A 22,845-nucleotide genomic window follows, 5' to 3' on the forward strand; every position below is an offset into this window, starting at 1 on the left:
ACCTTAGAACACACATACATCAACACTACATATGAGCGGGTGGAGGGAGGTTTGGAGTCTTCCTACACCCCCGTTCTCTGCGGCCTGCTGGAGCGGGGGGGCTAGGAGGAGGAGTTGGCCGTCCGACTGGGGTCTGGAATGTGGGGCCTCCTGCTGCTGCGGAGTCGGGGCAGTCTGCTTCTCCCACCGCAGGGAAAAGGGTAACACCACCTGGGTCTGGGTGCAGTTTCCCCTCCAGGGCAAGGGTACCTAGACCCGGGCTTAGAGTGCGCTTTGGGGAGTGTGATTGTGTGTACAGTGTCTCTCTATGTCTGTCTCCACGTTGGGTGAGTGTTGAGAGCATGAGGGTGGGAATAGATGTTTGTATCTGTGTGTGCCTGTATGTCTGTGTCTATATGTCAGGTTGGGTATCAGACCCCACCTCTCTGGGGACATCTTAGGCCCTCCAAGGTTTGAGGCCCATCTCCCCCACCACTTCCCCTGCCGGTGGCAGACGCCCTCAGACATCGGTGCATTGGTGGTTCTTTGTGTCCTGGGGTGGGCGCCCAGGTACACACCGCTCACTCCTTGGCGGCTGCTTATCGGGGCCTGGAGCCTGGGGCTCGCTCGGGCCACTGGGGATGGGGTGCCCTCGGCCTCACGGCCCGGGGCTCGGTCACTCAGGCACAGCTGGCTGCCGGCGGGAGCTCACAGGCACGTCACTGCAACCCCCTGGCTTCTGCTCCGGCTGCTGAGTGACCCCTCATCTGGGACTCTCCTCAGCTCTTTCTGGGATAGTGGCGCGGCTGCCCTCTGTTGGTCTTCCTTGGTCTCTTGTGTTCTAGGGGCCTCTGGATGTCTGGAGTTTTGATCTCCTCCATACCTGCTTCATGCCCTGGGGTCGGGGCAGTGGCCCCCACACCCTCTAGCAGATCATTACATGAAGGAACCTTTTTAAAAACAAGCGCGTTCATGCTCACAGGTGTACACACGGGTGATCACACACACAAACTACACCCTTTTTGGCTCCTACCTCAAAGCACACTGTGCGCTGTCGATCTCACGTGCTGCACCATAATGTTTAATATTTAGTATTTACTGTCATATTCCCATATATCATTGTGATCTTGTTTATTACTCTCGTCTTCTTCTGCTTGCTTTCTTTTTCTTTCTCAACAGGTGATCCAGGTGATCGATATGTATTTTTTTGTCTGCTTATTCTGTTGGTTTTGTTTTTTGCCCTTTTCCCCGTCCCTCTTCTCAGGTTTTTTTTTTTCCCTCTTTCTTTCTCCCTTTCTTTCCACCAGTCAAGTCTGTCCCGTTTTCAGCAAGTGAAAATAAAATAAACAATAAAGGTGAATCAGATGGACCATTACGGCAAGGCTGGGATGGTCCATTTGGTAAAGTAAATCCGTTGGGCATCTTTCTTCGCCTTTAGACAATAATTCTGATGGCAAAAGAACCAAACGTGACAGGTTAAAAAAAAAAGAAAAAAAAAAGGGAATTACAGTAGTCCAGACGTGAGGTGATAAAAGCATGAATAAGAGTTTCCAAACTGGGTTTGGAAAGGAAAGGCTTAACCTTCGACAGGCGTCTGAGGTGATAAAAAGCTGATTTTACCACCCCATTTACATGACCTTCAAAAGTAAGTGCGGAATCAAGTTTAACACCAAGATTAGTGATTGAACTTTTCAGATGAGAGGTCAAATCACCAAAATCAACATCTGGAGAATCAGTAGAGCGATGCGGGCCATATAAAATTGCTTCCATTTTGCGACCATTAAAATTCCAAAAATTATTTGCCATCCATAATTTAATATCACTAAGACAGTCAAGCAGTGATTGACATGGGGAGGTATCCAAATGACTAAAAGGTAAATAAAGCTGACAGTCATCGGCATAAAAATGAAATGACACTCTGTGTTTACGAAAAATCGCACCAAGGGGGAGTAAGTACAGCGAGAAAAATAATGGCCCAAGGATAGATCCCTGGGGCACACCCCAAAGCAGAGGGGCCACAGAGGAAGCGTGGTCCACTGTGTCAAATGCAGCTGTCATGTCCAATAACACAAGCACAGCATATTTACCACGATCAGTAGCAACAAGAATGTCATTCATAACTTTAACAAGAGCTGTCGCCGTACTGTGAAAGGGCTTAAAACCAGATTGGAAGATTTCTTACAGTTGTGAGTTGTTCAAATAATCCAACAGCTGGGTATGTACAATCCTCTCCAAGATCTTACTTAAAAAGGGAAGCTTGGAGATAGGTCTAAAATTTGACATAGTAGAACTATCAAGGCCAGGTTTCTTAAGTAAGGGGTATATGACTGCATGTTTAAACCCACTAGGAACTTGACCGGTTAACAGACTAGTATTGATAATTTTCAGGATATAAGGTCCAATGATGGGAAATACTTTTTGGAGAAAGCGGGGAGTAACAACATCATTCGGGGAGCCACAGGGCTTAGCATGTAGCACCAACTCCTCTAAGTCACACAGTGAAATCGGTGCAAAAGGAGGGAATAGGCTTGAGCAAGGAGCATGCATGGCCGGATCAACAATAGCTGGGATCAGAGGCCTCAGGCTAGCAATCTTGTCCACAAAAAAGGTAATAAAGTTATTGCACATAGCCTCAGAGGACGGCAAAAGGTCGTAACCCTCCAAGTTAAGTACAGAATTGATCGTATTGTATAAAACACGAGGGTTGTGAGAGTTGGCCGAAATAAGTTGAGAAAAGTAGGAGTGTTTATCGGCCTTAACTGCCCGCTGATAAGTTTTCCAACTAATCTTTAGGGCTTCCAGGGACACATGCAATCTATCTTTTTTCCACTGTCTTTCACATTTCCTACATTGTCTTCTAATAGCTCGGGTACGATCTGTTAACCATGGACTAGTCTTAGATTTACATTTTCTTAGTCTCAAAGGGGCAACAACATCAAGCACAGATTTACAAGCAAAGTCAAAATACAAAAGTAGGTCATCTGCAGTGGGCAACTCAGGGGCATAAGACATTAATTTGTCAAACAGTATAGAAAACCGTTCGGCAGAATCAGAGCCAAAGGCACGATAACATCGAACAGGTGCAGCCTGGTTTGCAAAAGCGTTAGAAGGAGCAATATCAAATAAGATAGGCATGTGATCAGAAAATACTGCATCTTCAACCCATACATTGCAAACAGATAAACCATGAGATAAAACTAAGTCCAGTGTGTGACCACGTTCTTGAGTGGCACCACTAACAGACTGGACAAAATTAAAAGAGTTCACTAAGGCAAGGAAGTCCTTGGCCAGGGGCTTCCCCGGAGAGCAAATGTGAATGTTAAAATCACCAAGCAGGAGGATCTGGTCATACTGTGATGCACAATCAGCAAGAAACTCTGAGAACTCTGATAAGAACACCTTGTTATGTTTCGGCGGGCGATAAACAATCGCACATAACAACGAAGGTGAGTGGCCCAGTTTACATAAACAGAGTTCAAAACTGGTGTAGCGAGACGAAGGGAAAAGCTGCTTCAAGTCCAAGTGAGCCTTAAAAACAACAGCAAGCCCTCCTCCGCGACCAGAAGCTCTCGGAACATTAAAAAAGGTACAGTCAGCGGGTACTAGTTCAATGAAAGCGCTTAACTCACCGGGAGAAATCCAGGTTTCAGTCAGGAAGAGCAAATCCAGAACACGAGAAAGAAAAAAAATCCTTCAATATGAAGGTCTTGTTTGCCACCGACCTGGTATTTATTAGACCCAGCCTGAGAGGAACTGGGTCCAAAACTTCTGAGGCATTAGCAACCAGATCCACCGGTTGAAGATTTTTCTTGTCAACTCCGCACCAGCGCAAATGTCGTAGAGGAGAGAGTTTTGCAGGACCATTTTCGAAAGACCCAACAACAGGAACCAACCAGGAGTCCACCGGATCCAAGGCACGCAATGGCACCAAGAGTTGCGGACAAAAGCGGCGGATGCAGCGGAGCTCATGGGGAAAATGAGAAATCCAGGATTTCAGCTTCACAAGACGACCTCCACGGTTACCCCATCTCCTGCGTCGCTTCCGCAGATCCGGTGACGGTGGTAGGGAACAACAGTACGGTGGTATTGGTTCCAGATAGGGAGGAAAAAAGCCTTGGTTGTCATATTCAGGCTGGTCAGACATCCGGATGGATAAACCTATTTCCAATAATGTCTGGCGATCATAGGAAAAAGTACAACACACATGTAACGCAAAGTTAACTAAAAACTATAAAACAAAACAAATAAAGGAGAGCTATAGACGGCATGCATAAAGTCAATAAAGTCAGAAGGTTTGCTTTGGACTGTGCTGCAGTTTATCATCAAAGACTGACAAACAGGCACCATGCTGCCAATAAATGGCATCAAGTCTGACTTCAGTTTTTTCTTCTTTTTTTTTAAAATCAAGATTAAATTTTATAGCAACCACAGCAGAAATAACCAGGGAAGGTGTGCTTGAGGGGATATAGCTAAAACAGCTGGTTTCAGACTGAAGATGAACTGAGGTGCTGCACCCAAGTCTGTACCAACATTTTGACAAAAGTGTGGAAGAAAAACTGGAAGAAAAGCAGGTTCAGGGAGGGACAAACATCTGCTGCAACCAGATTGGAGTCAGGGGAGAGAGCAGGCCAACAACAAGAAGCACACTGTGGAAGACCGAGGCAGAGATTAAAGTGTAACTAAGGATGTTTCTCTGGCTACAATGATTCACTGAGTAATTCAAATGCTTTCTTTAATGCACGACCCACCATGCATGTAAAAGCAAGTGTTTCACCAACATTTGTGACTAAAAATAGACCTGCAGTAGAAATGTATCTAGGAGCACGCATGTGAATATAAAGTATCACAACATTAGGCACATGCAGCCTAAGTTTTTAAACAAAGACTGATAACATAACAGCAGCAGTGATGATCAGAGTTTATGGTGAATTCAGCGTCACGAGTAGACCCAGTTCTGGAGCCATCAAAGAGGTTACAGTTGTATTGGAGAAATCCCCAAACTTTAGGATACAAATTCAAACAAAGACAGAAAGCCTGGTGAAATAAATTACTGACACAGTTGGATGTTAAAAGTAAAGACATGAGTACAAATGTACTCACAGAGCTTTGTTGGAGGCTTTGACCACTGGCAGCAGCCTCAGTAGAGCCTCCTCTGAAGCAGAGTATTTCTTCAGGTCAAACACATCCAGATCTATTTCTGATGACAGTAAGATGAAGACCAGAGCTGACCACTGAGCAGGAGACAGTTTATCTGTGGAGAGACGTCCTGATCTCAGGGACTGTTGGATCTCCTCCACTAGAGAACGATCATTCAGTTCATTCAGACAGTGGAACAGATTGATGCTTTTCTCTGCAGACAGATTCTCACTGAGCTTCTTCTTGATGTACCGGACTGTTTCCTGATTGGTCTGTGAGCTACTTCCTGTCTGTGTCAGCAGACCTCGTAGGAGAGTCTGATTGGTCTGCGATGAAAGACCCAGGAGGAAGCGGAGGAACAAGTCCAGGTGTCCATTTGGACTCTGTAAGGCCTTGTTCACAGCACTCTGGTGGAGAGATTGAAGTTTTGTTTTGTTAAATAGTTTAGACCCTGTAGAGGTTGTTTGTTGTTGTTCCATCAGATTGAGTCCAGAGTTGATGAAGGTCAGATGGACATGAAGAGCAGCCAGAAACTCCTGAACACTCAGATGGATGAAGCAGAACACCTTGTCCTGGTACAGTCCTCTCTCCTCTTTAAAGATCTGTGTGAACACTCCTGAGTACACTGAGGCTGCTCTGATATCGATGCCACACTCTGTCAGGTCTGATTCATAGAAGATCAGGTTTCCTTTCTGCAGCTGATCAAAAGCCAGTTTTCCCAGAGACTCCATCATCTTCCTGCTCTCTGGACTCCAGTGTGGATCTGTCTCAGCTCCTCCATCATACTTGACCTTCTTCACTTTGGCCTGAACCACCAGGAAGTGGATGTACATCTCAGTCAGGGTCTTGGGCAGCTGTCCTCCTCTCTGGTTTCCAGCACATCCTCCAGAACTGTAGCAGTGATCCAGCAGAAGACTGGGATGTGGCACATGATGTGGAGGCTTCGTGATGTCTTGATGTGGGAGATGATCCTGCTGGCCTGCTCCTCATCTCTGAATCTCTTCCTGAAGTACTCCTCCTTCTGTGGGTCAGTGAACCCTCTGACCTCTGTCACCATGCCAACACAGTCAGCAGGGATCTGATTGGCTGCTGCAGGTCGTGTGGTTATCCAGAGGTGAGCAGAGGGAAGCAGTTTCCCCCTGATGAAGTTTATCAGCAGCACATCCACTGAGGTGGACTTTCTAGGGTCAGTCAGGATTGTAGTTTTGTGGAAGTCCAGAGGAAGTCGACACTCATCCAGACCATCAAAGATGAACACAACCTGGAGTCTTCAAAGCTGCAGATTCCTGCTTCTTTGGTTTCAGTAAAGAAGTGATGAACAAGTTCCACCAAGCTGAACTTTTCCTCTTTCAGCACATTCAGCTCTCTGAAAGTGAATGGAAATATGAACTGGATGTCCTGGTTGGCTTTGTCTTCAGCCCAGTCCAGGGTGTATTTCTGTGTTAAGACTGTTTTCCCAATGCCAGCCACTCCCTTTGTCAGCACTGTTCTGATTGGTTCATCTCTTCCAGGTGAGGCTTTAAAGATGTCTTCTTGTCTGATTGTTGTTTCAGGTTTGTCTGGTTTCCTGGATGCTGTTTCAATCTGTCTGACCTCATGTTCATCATTGACCTCTGCAGTCCCTCCCTCTGTGATGTAGAGCTCTGTGTAGATCTGATTCAGAAGGGTTGGGTTTCCTGCTTTAGCGATGCCCTCAAACACACACTGGAACTTCTTCTTCAGGGTGGATTTAAGGTTACGATGACAAACTGCAGCTGGAAGTTCTGAAAGAGAAGAAATATGTAGAATATCTTTTGAAAGTAGAAACAAACACTTAATTCCAAAAGAATGAATCTTTAAAACATCATCTCATAAGACATCAGTAAATGTCTCATTTATCCAGCAGCTTAAATCTTTAGATAAATCCTCTTACGTCTCTGCAGACGTTTAGCCAGCTCCTCCTGCTTCATTCTCCTCAGGAAGTCCACTGTGATCTTCACAAATGCCTCTCTGCTGCTGTTCCTCTGACTCTCTAAGCATTCTGGGTAATCTGGACTCAGAACCTTCTGGATCTTCTTCAGCTCGTTCTTCACAAAAGTGATGATGTTGTCCTCCAGCAGCTGGAACAGAATATTTATGAATGAGCCAATCTGACTGAAATCATGGAGCCAAACATCAGATCCATGTTGGACACACTGACAATCCACTGGTCTACAAAGAGCAGCATGGAGATGACTGTGAACAGAATAGATGTAACAGTAGTTGTTGTACATGTACAGACCATAAATATGGAGTCCAGCTGTGTTTGATGCTGCTGGGCAGACTGACCACTGCGAACCTCTGAGCTCTGCTGGTCCACTCTGTGGAGGAACCATGAAGGATTAGATCAAACACAGAACAGATCAAGAAGGTTTCTCCTATTCCAGCCAAAATAGTCCCCAGCAATCCTTAGTGCAATTTAAGGTTGCCAGTAGCACCAACTGATTGAAGAGGGGACTGAATAGCCATATTAGTTTTATTGCAAAATTGTAGTCTGTAAGCCAAGAGGGAAAATATTATATTTAATCAACTGTAATTATGTCTACAGTATATACTTAGCATTAATAAAGGCTATTAGATCAGAAGCGTGTTTAGTTTAGTATGTAAGCCCAGGTAATGGAATGGATTAAGGTCCAACTACCAGCAGTCTATAAAGAGCTGCCAGTTAACATCAGAGGCTGTTGCTGCAGGACCAGTGGGCCACACTGGTTTGTTTTCAGTGTTAGTGAATAAACATACTTCAAATGAGTTGCTACAGGCTATTCTAATTATATTGGAATCCAAACTTTATTTCAGTCTAATGAATGTATTCAGCTTGAATCCGTTATGTTGAACAGAAAAAAAAGTTTTCTGTTGCTGCCACACCTAAACAGGAAAATAAGAAGAGTCAGAGGTTAAAGTGGATTCAGCAGGTGTGGAACCGTAATGGCAGCTGTAGTGGCTCAGTGTGGGGAAAAGTATCACACTCACAATCATTTCTACTGAGAGCTCCAGTAGATGTTCTTAGTGTACAGGCTGTGATCAGCTGACCTGCTGCTCTCTGTGGATGGACACAACTGAATCCAACCAGATGTGAGCAGATGTTTCATGAGTGGTCCTGGCTGATTTCCATCCTCTACACTGACAGTAAACGGTTTATGCTGTCTTGATATTAGATTGTATAAAGTTGGTATGAAGGTGGAGTTCGGTCCACAGATCTCAGCATCATCTGATATTACGTGTCGGTATCGGTCCGATACTGACCGAAATTACTGGATCGGATATCGGAGAGAAATAAAAAATGTAATCCGATCCATTAAATATCACAAAAGCATCTCATAGAACTTGCGACATGGCGTAACTCGGCTCATAACCGTAGCACGTCGGAGCAGTGTGTGTCACCATGATCGTCTTTTCTGTCGCGAGTCCGTCTCTCTTGTTTGTTTATCGCCCACTTCGGACCAGAAAGATGAAATAATAATCAACAGCAGCAGGTTTAAGCTTTGATAAGCTGTTGTTAGAATTTATTTAATATTACTCTCTACAGGATCCTTTTCTACGCAGCTGACAGCTGGTAACTGTGCAGGGCGGGTCTAGTAAAGTTTAGCCAGGGGGCCAGGTAGGGCATGAACAGGGAAAAGGGGGCACAAAGAAATACTTTTCTTTCTTATTCTCATGTCTACTTTTTAATAAATAACTATCTGAATCTTACAACCAAAGTTTTCATCTGATGTAAAATGTATAGAAGTCCATTACTGTATATAGTAACTATTAAGTCTAATATACCCTAGTAAGCTATAGTACTTTTTCCTTTGGGAAGATACGATCTGTGCAGTCTGCAGTTCTGTTGAAGAAAGATGTTGAATCTATTTAATTATTATAGAAAAATAATTGATTTCTGTGAATTTGTTTTACACGTGCATTAAATTAAAGTCGGTTACGTCGATTAAGCATCAGGAGGTTTTAGCTGTTTGGTGGTTGTTGAAACAGTTTTGTGAGCTTTAGCCTGAGATTCTGGCATTTGTGTTAAAATACATTTATATTTAAAAGCCAATTCAGGTTTTAATGAATCGATATCTGGGAACGCCTTGGTGTTCCCCCAGGATAAGCTGGAGGAGGTGGCTGGGGAGAGGGAGGTCTGGGCTTCTCTGCTTAGGCTGCTGCCCCCGCGACCCTGCCCTGGATAAAGCGGAAGAAGATGGATGGATCGATATCACTTTATAGAAGCTAAAATTGATTTTAATCGGAAAATCAATAATTGAAACCCAGCCCTATTAGAAACCAAAGGCTTGTTTTTAAGAGACAGTTTAAATGGGACAGAGGGAATGACACATTTGCACTGCAGTTTATATCCAACAACATCAAGCAGTTAAATCAAAGAGTTCATGTTACTAACAGCTCACCTCTCTGCGGCAGACAGAGGCTGGACTTCAAAACTCATGGGTTCAACTTTAGACTGGTCACTCTTTAAGGACACACAGCTTGCAAAAGTATTCGGCCCCCTTGAACTTTTCCACATTTTGTCACATTAGAGCCCCAAACATTAATCAATTTTATTGGAATTCCACGTGAAAGAAGAAGAAGAAAACCATAAGAAGTCCCATTTGCAGTTTGCCACAAGCCATGTGGGGGACACAGCAAACATGTGGAAGAAGGTGCTCTGGTCAGATGAGACCAAAATGCAAAACGCTATGTGTGGCAGAAAACTAACACTGCACATCACTCTGAACACACCATCCCCACTGTCAAATATGGTGGTGGCAGCATCATGCTCTGGTGGTGCTTCTCTTCAGCAGGGACAGGGAAGCTGGTCAGAGTTGATGGGAAGATGGATGGAGCCAAATACAGGGCAATCTTGGCAATCTAAACATAAAGCCAGGGCAACAATGGAATGGTTTAAAACAAAAGATATCCATGTGTTAGAATGGCCCAGTCAAAGTCCAGATCTAAATCCAATCGAGAATCTATGGCAAGATCTGAAAACTGCTGTTCACAAATGCTGTCCATCTAATCTGACTGAGCTGGAGCTGTTTTGCAAAGAAGAATGGGCAAGGATTTCAGTCTGTAGATGTGCAAAGCTGGTAGAGACATACCCTAAAAGACTGGCAGCTGTAATTGCAGCAAAAGGTGTTTCTACAAAGTATTGACTCAGGGGGCTGAATAATTACGCACACCCCACTTTGCAGTTATTTATTTGTAAAAAATGCTTGGAATCATGTATGATTTTCGTTCCACTTCTCACGTGTACACCACTTTGTATTGGTCTTTCACGTGGAATTCCAATAAAATTGATTCATGTTTGTGGCTGTAATGTGACAAAATGTGGAAAAGTTCAATCCGAATACTTTTGTAAATACGGAGCAGAGGTCATGTGACACAGCCTGTGGGTGTAGCATCTCGGGCTGAATGACGCTCTCTAAAACTGATGTGTCACAGAAACTTTGTTAGACATGTGGTTCATTGAAACTTTAGGTGAAGACACCAGAAGAGCTAAAACAAAATATTACCACCATAAAATGAAAATGTTAAAGTAAAAGAACATTTCTCCTGCACACACATAAACTATAACATGACATCAAATTAACTCTTTATGTCACATGTATGAGGCAGATTATCTTTCATAGCTCCAGCATCACATCAAATGAGGCTGTGAGTCACAGGAAACTGAAATACTGTAATGACACTACTACAGCTCAGCTGATTGACTATGTGATGTCACTAGCTAACAGCTACACATAAACTCTGTTCAACAAAATGTATTATCAGTCATTTAAGTAATTAGAAACATGAACAAACCCAGTGTTGCTGTGCGTCAGTACTTATTAACACAGACACCCCACATTTCTGTATGTTAACACATTGCAGATTCCTGTTTCAAAATAAAAGCATGAATTTCAAACTAAAATGATCATATTAACCCATCTAGTAAAGAACTTACTTTCAAACAAATATATATGAAAATATTATTAAAACATGACACGTGGGTGTGACCACAGCAGTGCTGTGAGTGTTTGTTTATAGATGTAAATATGAAATGATTTTTTTTGGTTTGTTACTTTGGTTGAATATAAAAAAAAAAAATGTAAAATAAGTTTCCATCCATCTTTGTCCCCATGTCTGAGGCCCTTTGGCATTATGGGTAATGCAGAGTCCAGTAGTGCTTCAGTCGGTTTATCATTTCACATGCTTCTGAGAGATTTACATGTTTTGAACATAATTCATCAAAATGTTGATGCGGATATGACAATTTATATCATCCACTTCACAGAGCATCAGACTTTATTTCACTCATTTACTGTGTTTGAACTTAACTTACAAATACAGGTGCTTGATGTGTTTGCAGCAAACATGATATACAAGTCACTTTGATAACTTTTAAATTATTTGTGTGTTTGAATTGTTCCTGAGTAAATTGGTTTGGCTCAGATTAAAGTTCAGCTTCATAACCGGACGGTTTCATTTTAAAGTCATACTTGGAGAGCTGTCAGTATATTTGACCCTGAATATTTCCCCTGATGTAAAATGTGCTGTTCTCATTTAAACAGCTGACTCTGAATTAAATCTAACAGTAAACATATTTAAATTCAGGAGGAAACAAAAACAGCATGTTAACACGTGGAGATCCTGAAGGTCCAACAATGATCAGATGAGATTTGAAATATTAGTTCAGTTCTCTTCCAAACCCCAGCAACTGTCTGTTGTAGGTCTGAGTGTTTACTAAAATAAAAGCGCTCTAACATCTCACCTGTTTCCTTCTATTCACACATACATGTGTGCTGTGTTTATTAATAGAGAGGTGAAGCTTGTGTTTCTGTCGTGTAGTGATTGTGCTTAAATGTATGAAGCTTATTAGACATTATGAAACAGATCATATGTAAAATGCATTTTGCCAAAGTGCTTAAGATTTTTAAAATTCTCTTTCTTTCTTAAATAACCATGTATAATTTCTATTGCAAATATTAATCACAGTTAAATTAAGGGGGGATGGCAGTAAAACCTTTAGAACAGAGATGTCATCAAGTACACTGCTGTTCCTGTTGTAAAACGATCACACTGAGTTCTCGTGTTCTTGGGAAGTCCGGACTTGTATGTGAACTTACAAAGTCTGGACTACCAAGATCAGATTTAAATTACTGGATCGGATATCGGAGAGAAAGAAAAAATGTAACCCGATCAATAAACATGAATAAAGCACCTCTCAGCACGTCAAAGCAGTGTGCGTCACGTGACTGAGCGGCTGTTGTGTGCGAGACCTGTCGGCGGTCTGGAGTTACTTCTCCAAAAGTTGAATCTGTTCATCTGGACGTAGCGTTTTGTGGGAGAAACGTTTCGTCACTCATCCAAGTGACAGCTTTTTCCACCAGGCCATCAGACTGCTGAACACGTCATAGACACCTCACCCTCACTACTGGAACTTCAACATTATGCACTCCATACTGTACATTAATGCCACTGTTTTGCACATACCTACCTCTGTATATTTTATATTTTATATATCTTATTTTATTGTTTACTCTATTTCATTTGTAAAACATGTATATACACACTCACACACACACACACACACGTAGAAAAACATATTTAGTATACACATTCAGTAATGTATATACCTTTATATATGGTACATATATTTATTACTTTTTAGATTAACCATTTTTATATTTTGCTTGTTGCACGTTATTGTATTTTGCACAACTCTGTTGCTTGTGAAGCTCGCACACAAGAATTTCACTCGCATGTACTGTACCAGTGTACCTGCACATGTGACGTGACAATAAAGGTGATTTGATTTGATTTGATTTTGATTTGACTTCTTCAGTCTCAGCTGACTGCAGGTTTCCCCAAACCTTATAAACAGTACATTTGCATAATGACTGAATCAGCCCACTGAAGGAACAATGGGCTGTGAGGTCAGTTCCTTAATCATAATTATGCAAATTCTCATGACCATTGATCAACAATCACTGACCAAAACCCACTGATCAAAGAACACTGATCAATGGCCATGAGTACCATTCACAGAGAGTTGGGGAATGGCTGCAATCACAGCATTGTAAGATGGCGAAAGATGTACCCTTAGGCCCCCTCCTCGATTCAGAGATGGTCTTTCCCTCTTCACGTAAATGGCCTCCTTGACTCCGCGCTCAAACCAGCGTTCTTCCCTGTCCAGGATGTGTACATCCTCATCGTTGAAAGAGTGTCCACTGGCCTGTAGGTGTAAATAGACTGCAGAGTCCTGGCCTGATGAGGTTGCTCTTCTGTGTTGTGCCATCCGCTTCGCTAGAGGTTGTTTGGTTTCCCGATGTATAAATCCTGGCAATCCTCCTGGCACTTAACAGCGCGTACTATGTTACTCTGTTTGTGTCGGGGACCCGATCCTTGGGGTGGACCAGTTTTTGGCGCAGCGTATTTTGGGGTTTAAAAGCCACAGAGACCCGTGTTTAGAAAAATGCGTCTCAACTGTTCCGATACTCCTGACACATATGGGATCACTACAGGTTTTCGCCTGGGCAGCGGTTGTCCTTCTCTCCTGGATCGGCTGGAGCTTTCTTTAGGTGCCTTCCCAGCTTTGACAAAAGTCCAGCTGGGATAACCACATTTACTCAGGGCCTTCTTGATGTGCTGTTCTTCTGCCTCCCTGGCCGCTGTGTCTGTGGGGATGGTGTTCGCTCTGTGTTGTTACTGGAGTTACTTCACACTTAAAGCACCTGGAGCCTCGCTACGTGCTGCCAAACCGGCATCCCAGAGAAGTAAAGCAAGTGTGTAAGTTCATCTGTGAATGTTGGTACTTTAAGCTTAACAAACGATATACGGAGCTCAGATGTCTGTGCACTGTCATTGCTAAGTCTGACCGTACGATGATAGACTCAGGTTTTACAAAACGCAGTGTTGCTGCTGAACAGTTTCATGGTTGGACAAAAACACAAAATTCAATCTCAGGTTAAATGTGATACAAACAGCTCACATTGACATCCATCCTGATAAAAGTTTGCATTTATTTGTCCTGCTTTAAACTCTGGATGTCTGTTTATGTTCAGCTTTACAACTTAAACATTTGTTAAGTTGTTAAATATAAACATGATTTTGAGCTGATATTGCAAAAACCAAAGACTTTTTGAAATCTGCATAAATTGCATTTTAAATGGCTTTTTGAATTTTACTTTAAATACTTGGATTTAAAGTTCTGCTAAAAGTTTCAAAGGATCAGTATCACTGAACTGGGAAATATTTTGGGTGCAGTGAATTTTTTGCATACAGGTGTAATAGAATCGCTTTAATGTTTAGTTTTTTGGGTTTTTTTATTTTTGTTTATGAACTTATACAAAATGCAGTAAGACATTTAATTAAAAATAACACAAAATCAGTTTAAACTATATTGGATTCATATCACTGTCGGACATAAAACAGTGGTGTGGTGCCATCTCCACCAAGAACGTGAGTACTTGAGTGTTGAGAAACAGCCAAAGGCCTTTTGTTGGTCCTGATCAGATTTTTAATCTCATCTCTCCTCCTTGAACAACTAATAACTGAGTGAAAACTCTGATAGAAATCTGAGCTCAACTTTGATCAGCATGTGAACGTTAAGCAGCAAACAGAAGTCTAGTTCAGTCTCATTTGTACAGGTTACAAAGGTTTCTAGAGTCCCATCAATGCTCCTGATCAGCTGATCCACACTCTCATGTCCTCCTGATCACATGATTGCAGCTCAGTGTGTTCAGGCCTAAATGATGCAGCAGTGTCTCGTCTACAGTCAGTACAACACACAGCAGCAAAGCTCCTACACACACTGAGGACAGTGAACACATCACTGCAGCAGCTTCACGTTCACTGCAGAATGCAGTTTAATCAAATCTCTACATGTTACAGCTGCACTTTATATCTCAGAGCATCTTTAGAAAGCTGAGACCCTCAGACCAGAGAATAAATGACTGTTACAGGGTCAAAGGTCAGGATTCAAACACAGGACTGTGTTTCACTGCTTCAGCATCAACACCGTGGAACAAACTTGTTGTCACTGTGAGATCAGCACAGTCAGAACTCTGTGTGAACAGCTGACCTGTGTCATGTGACCAAGAACACAAACATGATCTACTGTCAGATCAGGACACGTCACAGTTACTGTGTTACTGTTTAACAGCACACTGCAACATTCACACGTTCATCTAACAAACTGGATCATTAACAGCTGCATTTTCACACGTTTCACTTTGATTCACTACAGATTCAGCAGACAGAAAGAAGCTGATGAGGAAACAACAGTTCAGTTCATTTCTGTCCTGGTTCATGAAAACAGCAGCACTGCTGAGGAGCAGGAAGTGGGGATCAGACTGAGGGAAGAGTTTTAGGACAGAGTTTGAGAACATCTCCCCTTCCTAAAATAATCTCTGAGTATCTGCTGTGTGTGTGGAAACACTCCAACACACACCGCTGCACATATGAACATGTGTGTGAAACAGAGCTGACATTAAACATGATGGAGGATTTATTCACAAACACACAACAACATTTACACACACATTACCTCTCTGCAGGACGACACACGCCTGATTTAAAGTAAATAACTTCATCTTTAGACGCGTCACTCTTACAGGACACAGAGCTGGGTGGAGGTCCAGGTGGGTTCCTGTGAATAATGATGGAGCAGTGATGTGAGTGCTGAGCTGTGACATGGAGAAGAGTCATGGACAGTTAGAGATGGTCATCTCACCTCTGAGCTTTGGTCTGGCTCTCATGTTCCCCATACAGAGTGCTTTTAGAGGGAGGGACTCCCTCCTCTCTGTCCTCACACTGATCCATGCTGCTCAATTCAGCTCACACACACTTTCTAGCTTCACCTGCAGAGGAAACACAAATCATTCATGTGCACATCAGCTGAAATCCTCCTTTCCATCATGTGTGCTGTCCAAATATCAGCTGCTTCTTTCCTGCTTCATCTCAGTGTCAGCTGAATGCAGTCAGACAGCAGTGTGAGGCAGAGGAAGCTGCCATCAGCTGCTCTATTATCAGTCCACTAGATGGAGCCGTGAAGCACACACGATGCATTCACTGACACACACTGATTCACTGTGACTGGAAGCTTCAGTCAGTCCAACACGTGTGAACAACATTTTAAACATTTCAGCTGATCCATGATTCAAAGAGGATCAGCAGAGTTAAAGCTTCACACTAATTCTTCCTGCTGAGTTTGCAGAGAACTGCACATGTAACATATGTGTTAAATACTTGTGAATTTCACCCAAAACACCCTTTATTTAATTAAATATTTCGTTTTGCATCTCACTCTCCTGCCTGTGTGATCTGAGTCTGTGTGCGCTGCGTGGTGACGTAGGCGCGTGCATGTGTGCCCCGGTCACAGCTCCTTTCAGCATGGCCGGAGGTAAGTCACTGCCACGTTGCTCTCTGCTAATTAAAGTTTGTTCAGAGCCCAAGCTGCAATGTGAATACAGCCGAACCGCAGCATTTTTGTTTGTCAATAAGAGATTCGTTCGGGATAAGTTTTGTGGAGGGCGGAGTTTGCTAATATACTTTTTTATTGAATTTTAGCCTAGAACGCAGCTGAAATGCTAGCATGCTAAGTTAGCCTGATCGCTAGCGGCTTGTGAGCGTACTCGCGGCAGTTTTTTTTAACAGCGTGCACTCTTTTTTCCTTCGTCAGGAGAGGTGTACTGGCAGACACGTGACACACACACAGATCAGACTCGTATTTCTGTGTTGCAGGTATGGAGATGTTCTTATGTTTTGGAGATGCAGTCTTTCATTAATCGTTTTTATAAATACAGTGTTGTATTGCCTGTTGGATGGCGGTTATTAATATGATTGTACTGAAGTGTAGTGTTTGAATTATAAGCATTAGAATATTGGGTCCTGGTTATTGAATTGTATTTATCTGACTGTTTATTTGTTTTTGAATTATTTTGTTTATTGTTCTTATAAGTTGTTTCTGATGATTTTTCAGTGACATATTATTTATTTTGTGCTTTTTGTTTTTCAGAGCTTAAGTTAATGTTTTAAAAGAATTTGTTGTATTTGATTTATTATATTATTGTAGTGTTAATGAAGTTGCAGGCACAGCTCCTTTCAGCATGGCCGGAGGAGAGGTGTACTGGCAGACGCATGACACACACAGATCAGACCCTTATTTCTGTGTTGCAGATGTGCAGTAAAGAGCCAAAGACCCAGTACTGTCTGCTGCCTCTTACTTTCACGCCAGAACACAACAACAACAGGCGTAACACTTGAACGGGTTACACACACACACTGATTCACTGTTTGGGAAACTAGAAAAATGTTAGTCTTGAACTGGCTGCGTAATGCAGACAGGGTAGGACCCAAATATAATGGTGAAAGATCTTCACGCAACTTACAGAAGTCCAGATGCTGCAAAGTGCTGGGTCAAAGGGACCCAGAACCATTAAAGTTCTTTTCTTTGCTCTTCACTGTGAGTGCAGACAGACTCCACATTAAACTATGACAGCATCGTCCCTGCTGCTGCTGTCAGACCTGTTATTCAATCACTGCTCGCTGGTGTTTCTAATGAGTTTTACTCATCCATGAGAGTTTAAAGCTTGCACTTACAAGGTGACTACCAAATAAAATGAGTGTGCATTACTGTCAGAGCTACGGTGATTCATCCAGTAGGTCGAATGACTTGATAATAAAAATATTTGTTTGATGCTTTGCATTGAGGCGCATTGTTGAATTTGCAGGGACACAATAACCTCAGATCAAATGTGCAAACCACTACAGTATAGAGCCATGTTAGGAATAATAAACAAATAATAATACTAATACTAACAATAATAATAATAATAATGTTAATTTAAGTAATTGTTTTCGACTGAACATCACATATAATGTAACAAGCAGTAAATTCAGGTTAAGTGCATTATCAACATTTGGAGGAGCTCCTTATCCTTCTCTTTACTGCTCACCTCTTACAAAGTGTTCACACAGTTTGCTAGCCTCTTTCAGTCTGCTAGCTATGCTAACAAGTCCACTGCCTGCATGTGACTCAGTCACATGACAGGCAGCAGAGATAGCTGCTCTGCTAGCTAAGCTAACTCATGTTAAAGGTCAAAGAAATGAGGTGATGCTGCTGGGAGGTACGTCACAGACTAGCAGAATTTTGTCATTCAGCATAATATTTAATCCTTATTATCTGCTCCTCTCACCTCTGTTTACCTCTGAAAACAAGAAAATTTTGCCAACAGTTTATTAGCTTTGGTGAAATTATAAACAGGTATCAGCGCGGTCACCTACTACTGTCCTTTAGTGCTGCAGCAACACCAGTTAATCTAAAATCTCCTTTTCTCTCTAAAAAAAGTGACAGCAGACTGAGTCAAAGACAGAAACACCAAACATTCACCGGCTTCACTTCCTGATCCAGGATTCAAAGAGGACGTTGCACTTACTCAGCTTCTTCCCATGAACGTCTTCACTCTGCAGCTCTGCTGTCTGGACCAGGTCTGTGTAGAAACAGAGAAAATCCTCTGCTTCTTCTCTGTCACCAGTCCTCTGTGTCTGCAGGCTGAAGTCACACTAAACACTTCACACCAGCAAAGACTCTGAAGCTCACAGGTCAAAGGTCAGCTGCTGCACCGTATGTGATATTAATTTGATCAATCATTAACTTGCAATAGGTTTCTGCTCCAACTCCAACACACTGAAAACATCCCTGAAAATAAATCAGATGATGTGGGTGTGTCTGCAGGCTTCAATAGATGAGCATTAAACACTTTACACCAGCAAAGAGGCTGAAGCTCACAGGTCAAAGGTCAGCTGCCACACTGTATATAACAATACACTTTTGAACAGTAGATAGCCTGTAGGCGTCTCTGCAGTGATAAACAGTTTACACATTAAACACTGAACCATAAAAGAGGCTTAAGCTGCAGCTCACAGGTCAAAGCTCAGCTGCTGCGCCCAGTTATGAGTTTAAATAAATCATTAATCATCATCTTCTCCCTCTCAGCACATTCACTTGGCCTTGGGGTGTTTTGACTGAGCTACACTGCATGTTTCAAATGTTGTAAATAAATTGGGAGTTAGGGCTGGGCGATATGGCCTAAAATCCATATCGCGGTATAATTTAGCTTGCTTTTCAAGCAACTTAAAGAAGTCCAGACGCTTTTCTTTGCAAACTCCTTTGACTACGATCACCTGGATGACTGAGAATCTTCAAATCAAATCAAATCAAATCACCTTTATTGTCACATCACATGTGCAGGTACACTGGTACAGTACATGCGAGTGAAATTCTTGTGTGCAAGCTTCACAAGCAACAGAGTTGTGCAAAATACAATAACGTGCAACAAGCAAAATATAAAAATGGTTAATCTAAAAAGTAATAAATATATGTACCATATATAAAGGTATATACATTACTGAACGTGTATACTAAATATGTTTTTCTACGTGTGTGTGTGTGTGTGTGTGTGAGTGTGTATATACATGTTTTACAAATGAAATAGAGTAAACAATAAAATAAGATATATAAAATATAAAATATACAGAGGTAGGTATGTGCAAAACAGTGGCATTAATGTACAGTATGGAGTGCATAATGTTGAAGTTCCAGTAGTGAGGGTGAGGTGTCTATGAAGTGTTCAGCAGTCTGATGGCCTGGTGGAAAAAGCTGTCTCTCAGTCTGCTGGTTCGGGACCGGATGCTGCAGAACCTCCTTCCTGATGGAAGTAGTCTGAACAGTTTATGGCTGGGGTGACTGGAGTCCTTGATGATCCTCCCGCTTTCCTCAGGCACCGCTTCCTGTAGATGTCTTGGAGGGAGGGAAGCTCACCTCAATTATCCGTTCAGCACACCGCACCACTCTCTGGAGAGCTTTGCGGTTGTAGCGGTGCTGTTGCCGTACCAGGTGGTGATGCATCCAGTGAGGATGCTCTCAATGGCACAGCGATAGAAGGTCCTGAGGATGCGGGGCTCATGCCAAATCTTTTCAGTCTCCTGAGAAAGAAGAGGCGCTGCTGCTGCCTTCTTCACTGTTTTGTTTATGTGTCCTGACCACGTAAGATCCTCAGCCAGATGTACACCAAGGAAGCGGAAGCTGCTCACTCTCTCCACAGCGGCGCCGTTGATGGTGATGGGGTGTGTACTCCTCTGCACCTCCTGAAGTCCACTATCAACTCCTTTGTCTTTGCGACGTTGAGGGTGAGATGGTTGTCTTGACACCAGTGGGTCAGGCGCTGACCTCCTCCCTGTAGGCCGTCTCATCACCGTTGGTGATAAGACCCACCACTGTAGTGTCGTCCGCAAACTTCACAATGATGTTGGAGTTTCTAGTGGCCGCAGCAGTCGTGGTGTAGAGTGAGTACAGGAGAGGGCTCAGTACACACCCCTGTGGAGCACCAGTGTTCAGTGTGATGGGGATGAGGTGGTGCTGCCCAGTCTGACCACTTGGCGTCTGTCAGACAGGAAGTTAAGGATCCAGCTGCAGAGGGAGCTGCTCAGTCCTAGATCCTGCAGTTTCCTGTCCAGCTTGGAGCGAACGATGGTGTTGAATGCTGAGCTGTAATCTACAAACAGCATTCTCACATACGTGTCTCTCTTCTCCAGGTGTGACAGGGCAGCATGGAGTGTCAGGGCTATGGCATCATCAGTGGACCTGTTGTGGCGGTATGCGAACTGTAGAGGGTCCAGTGAGTCGGGTAGTGCGGAGCAGATGAAGTCCCTGACCAGCTTCTCGAAGCATTTGCTCACGATGGGGGTCAGGGCTACGGGTCGCCAGTCGTTCAATGACAGACAATATCAATGGTAAACGTAGCTGTAGATAATATTACATCTGTGAGATGATAATTGGTAATTCTTTCTCTAATGATTGAAATTTTATTTGTGAAGGAGTTCAAGAAGTCATTACTAGTTAACGTTAAAGGGATGGTTGGCTCAACAGAGCTCTAAGTTTTTGTCAGTGTGGTTACAGTGCTTTAGAGAGACCTAGGGTTGTTCTTATTTTCTTCAATCAGTGACGAATAGTAAGATGTTCTGGCTTTACGGAGGACTTTCTATGAAAGCAACAAACTATTTCTCCAGGGTAAATAATGATCGTCTTGATGTACTCTGAGGCCCCCTCCATGCGGAGATGGTCTTTCAATTTTCATGTGAATGGCCTCCTTGACTTCCCGCTCGAACCAGCGTTCCTCCCTGTCCACGATGTGTACATCCCCATCAACAAGGTTCAATGATAAAAATAAAACTTTAAAAAAAAGCATCACTGGACCTGAAATCATTCCTACTCTACCTTTACAGGTCAGTGGACACACGGCCTGTAAATTTCCCAATTTGGAGCCCTCTCGCTTGGCAATTCTCGATTACACAAACATCATTCAAACTTTATATGTGTTAGACTTTGGACCTTTCTTGACTAAATCCATGTTTTGATATCCGTTATGGGGTCTTTCACAGGAGTAATTACAATTTTATGAAAAATTTGATTTTTCATAAAGATTTTCCATCACTACATGATCAAAAGGTGTGCTCTGAAAAGTGAGTGTGAAGAATAATGAGGAAAAAGGTGTGAATAATGTGTGTAAGAATAAATGGACTGCAGAGTCCTGGTCTGAAAAGTTAGCTCTTCTGTGTTGTGCCACCTGCTTAGCCAGAGGTTGTTGGTTTTTTTCTCTGTAAATCAGTGTAATAGATTTAAAAGCTTTCTTCCAAGCTACCACTAGAGAATGGACCTTTCTGGTTAGCTACAGTTTGTGGTTGCCTTCCCTCTTGATGGTTTTGACCACTGTCACATCATCTGTACACATACTAATGTAGCCAGTGGCAGACAGAGTATTCCTGAAGGTCAGTAACACTGTGATATATTGCAACCTCTCTGAAGATATCCCACTGAGTGATCTAGAAGCAGTCTATCAGTGCTGAATTTGCCCCTGGTGGCAAAAGTCTAACTTCTCTAACCACTGGCTTTTCCTGCTGCACTCTGGGTTTGTAAGCTGGTGTGAGCATAAAAGCCAAGTGGTCAGAGTTCCTAACATAGGGGAGGGCAGTGGCTGTATAAGAGTACTTGATGTTTGTATACACTCTATCCGGTGTTACATGAAGTTTAAGAGGAGTATTATTTATACTATGTTGTTCTTTTATACTTTCATAAACTACTAACTTTGTGGCAATGAAAGATGGGTCTTATAAAATAAGCACCAACCAAAATAGTCTTTTGATTTTTCTGTGCATGACCCTTTGACTCTTCATAGTGTTTTTGCTCTGTCCACCATTTCAGTTGCTTGACTCACTGCCAGTCTTCCTATATGTGGTCACTGTCACTGTGATTAAAGAGTTGGGATTTAAACTTTTACACAGCTGCCTCTGAATGCCATGCATTTGGTTTATAATAATAACACATACTAGTCCTTATGATCTACATTCTGTTTTGTACTCTGCCACTATCACTGTGATTTCTATATTTTAAATGGTTGAAGTTTACGGTTTACTCATTTTTTATAAGCTCAGGCCACTATGGGGAGTACAATGGTGATTCATTCATTTTTCTCCTGTTGTATAACCATGTGATGGCCACCAGATGAACTACCATCGCAACCAAGTTCAATGATAAAAATAACACAAAGCATCACTGGACCTGAAATCATTCATTACTCTGTCTTTCTTTTATTACCCTTCTATAAAATGTCACCACATATTGACGTATACTTATCTCATTTGCTGGAAAAATTCTTTCACTTTTCAAATTCTTTATCAGGGCACCATAAAATGGTACAA

At 42.5% G+C, this 22,845-nt stretch overlaps 1 long non-coding RNA gene across 1 annotated transcript; it reads right to left on the bottom strand.

The window, feature by feature from the left end:
- Positions 1-7,397: 7,397 nt before the first annotated feature.
- Positions 7,398-15,885, bottom strand: LOC120437940. The gene is made up of 3 exons (XR_005611517.1): positions 15,821-15,885; positions 15,635-15,736; positions 7,398-7,454 (listed from the first exon to the last, which is right to left on the bottom strand). It is a non-coding gene; the product is annotated as an uncharacterized LOC120437940 (long non-coding RNA).
- Between the last annotated feature and the right edge of the window lie 6,960 nt (positions 15,886-22,845).

Source organism: Oreochromis aureus, linkage group 3, assembly GCF_013358895.1.
Source record: "Oreochromis aureus strain Israel breed Guangdong linkage group 3, ZZ_aureus, whole genome shotgun sequence".
Classification (NCBI taxonomy): Eukaryota; Metazoa; Chordata; class Actinopteri; order Cichliformes; family Cichlidae; genus Oreochromis; species Oreochromis aureus.